This window comes from Ixodes scapularis, unplaced genomic scaffold (assembly GCF_016920785.2).
Source record: "Ixodes scapularis isolate PalLabHiFi unplaced genomic scaffold, ASM1692078v2 PGA_scaffold1__304_contigs__length_218370807, whole genome shotgun sequence".
Lineage (NCBI taxonomy): Eukaryota > Metazoa > Arthropoda > Arachnida > Ixodida > Ixodidae > Ixodes > Ixodes scapularis.
The window spans coordinates 185,338,763-185,341,756 of NW_024609846.1; the positions used below are offsets into that span (position 1 = coordinate 185,338,763).

Consider the following 2,994-nt stretch of genomic DNA (forward strand, 5'->3'; position numbering starts at 1 on the left):
GCGTGCGCGCCCGTCGACGTTACGCAGGAGTATAAACAGCCCTTTAAGGCCGGTTCAGGGTTTGAGTGCGTTTGACTGCGTTTCGTTGAGAACCGAAAGCGAGTCACCGGAACATATGTGCTTCTTATGAAGCGAGGAATCCAATTCAAGGAATCATCCTTGCACGCGATGTAAGCAGCAGGGATGTCCTGGTTTCTCGCAGCCCCAACGCAGTCAAACGGAACTGTCGGAACGAGACTCGAGAGAACGGTTTTAAGACGATGCATGTAGGACGTAGTGATGCCATGGCAACGCGCAATGCCTTGTTAGATGTGTCGCGCGGCCGTCTTTCACTTTCAGCAGTATAACGCCACGCTCGTCGGCGAGCGACCGCGTGCGTGGCCGAGTGATTTCGAAGCCAAAGGACGTGTGAGCATGAGCTCCGTCGGAGCGGGTTCAGCGGCCGTTGGCCGCGGTAACAGGAACATGGCTTCTGCCGAATAGGACTACCAAGTTATCCTGCCAACGCTTCCATCAGGTACAACAATTTTGAATACTGCTTTTTTGCACGCCGATATGACCGTGAGGCCATACCGTCTGGAACATTTTCGTGACGCCCTGGTTGGCCTGGCGCTGCTCCCCGAGGTAGTCGCCTTGGGGGCGTACCAGTACATTCACGTTTGGGCCGTCACTGTCAAGAGTGTCGAGGGCAAGAAAAAACTGCTCGCCGCCGGGGACTTCACAGTCAAGGATGGACTGTGCGTCGTTGTCGACCCAAGCAACCAGGACACGTGGCTGAAGCTCCACTGGCTGCTGCACCACGTTCCGGACGACGAAGTGCGAGTGGCCTTGGCGCCCTACGGAAAGGTGACGGAAGTCGCCAGAGACATGTGGCGGGCACAGGGGTGCGCCGGCATGGGGTCCACGACGCGCTCGGTGTCCATCAGGCTCAAGGGCGGACTAACCGTGGACTCCCTCCCTCATCAGCTGCGCGTCGCTGGGGACCTGGCGCTCGCGGTTGTACCGGGGAGGGCGCCGCTGTACCTCCGGTGCCGAGGGAAAGGCCACATTCGTCGAGAGTGTCGGGTGCCGCGTTGTGCTCTCTGTCGGCGCTTCGGCCACGAAGACAGCCAGTGCGTAAGGACGTACGCTAGCGTCACGGGGCCCGTGGGGAGTGAGGACACGTCCGAGCTACTCATGGATGTGGTCGAGTCCCAAGAAGCAGCCGGCGGCGAAGGTGGCGAGCCTTCCACAGAGGCGACGCCCATCGAGCTTTCCACCGGGGGCTGAGCCGACAGCGGGAGCGACGGTGAGCGACGCCGTCAGCCTGAGGCGCAGCCTGTGGGCGATACCCCTGCTTCGAAAGGTGTCACAGAGACCGCAGTTTCGGCTGTGGCGGCGACGCCCAGCGAGGAGTCGGAAGCCATGACCGTCGAGGAGGCAGGCTCCAGCGGCTCAGTCCCCAAGCGGGCTCGTGAAGACGTCGACGAAGGTCTAACCGTAAGTGCGGCCCTTCCCGAAGAACCACCCCGAAAAGCGGCTCCTGTGCGTCGGTTAAGCATCAAGCCTAAGCCCAACATATCCCTCCGGAGAGGCGACCGCCGGCGTCACCGCCCCCGTAGTTGCAAAGGCCCCCGTTTTTTTGTTGTTTTTTTTTGTCGGGCTCCTCTTCTCGATCTGGAAACCGACAGGACTCCGAGGGGACGATGTCCTCGTGCCGCCGCTTTGTGGACCGAACTTTCGGCGAACCCTCTCGTCGGACCCACCGGGCGGCACACCGGGACTGTGAGTCTGTCGCCGGTTTTTCGCGACTTGAGGTGAGCACCATGCGGCCCGTTTGATCTAGTTTTAGATGGCAGTAAGCCTTTAGACAGCGCTTCGCGTCGCCACGCTGAACGTGCGAGGCCTGGGAGCAAGGCGGCGGCAGTACCAGCTGAGCCGCCTATTCCTAGAAAACGACCTTGATGTAGTCGCTGTCCAAGAGACAAAGGTGGAAGGTGAAGAGCAAACGGACCGCATGGTGCAACCTTTCAGATCGCGATACAATATATGTGTGTGCCACTCCGTTCTTACATCAGGAGGTTGTGCTCTGTTTTTGCGTAATTCTTTGGGAATTGTAGAAGAAACAGTGATTGTCTGTGAATCAGGTCGCTTGATTGTTTGTGATTTTTCTTTTTCGGGGTTGCTGTGGCGAGCTATCTGCGTTTATGCGCCAAACCGGGAGAGTGATAGGAGAACGTTTTTCGAACGCGTTGAATTTTACCTAAACTGTGAAAGATTTGTTTTTTTTTGGGGGTGATTTTAACTGCGTCTGCGCAATAGAAGACAAGGCGCGACAGCTGCCGCTTCGGGACCAGAGTGCTTTATTTTTGAAATCGTTAGTGCAGGAGTGCAATCTAGAGGACGTCGGGTTTGTTTTGTCGAAGGCAGATTTTCCCCAGTTTACCCACTTCCAACGCGAGAGTCATGCGAGGTTAGACATAGCGTATATCTCCGCAGCCCTGGTTCCACTATACAAAAATTACGAAGTGAAACACGTTTCTTTCAGTGATCATAGCCTGGTAATTTTTTCCATCGGATCAAAGGAAACAAAATCGCAGTTCAACTGGGAATTGTGGAAATTTAATGATAAGCTACTGAGAAATGAGATCTTTATGGACGGGGTAAAACAAAGCATTGCGAAATTGCTGGAAGCTGAGTCGGGAAATGCTGTTGAACTGTGGGAGCACTTTAAAGACGAAGTCAAAATTAACGCGATTGAAAGATCGTGTATCTTACGCCGCCAGGAAAAGCAAAAAGAAAAAGAGCTACAGTGTCAGTTAGATTTCCTTTTAAGCGTTGAATGTGCACAACCCGGAAAGTTTACGAGGGAAATAAAAGAAGTTAAAAGTAAACTGGAGCTTATCGATATCGAAAAATATAGAGGAGCCGTGATAAGAGCCCGCGCCGAACGTCTGTGGTTGGGTGAAACGCCAACGAAGCGTTCACTTGGGGACGAGAAAAAATATGCGACGC

The 2,994-nt window shown here is 54.8% G+C and overlaps 1 pseudogene; it reads left to right on the plus strand.

The window, feature by feature from the left end:
• Positions 1–414: 414 nt before the first annotated feature.
• Positions 415–1,269, plus strand: LOC120840921 (annotated as a pseudogene).
• The last annotated feature ends 1,725 nt before the right edge of the window (positions 1,270–2,994 follow it).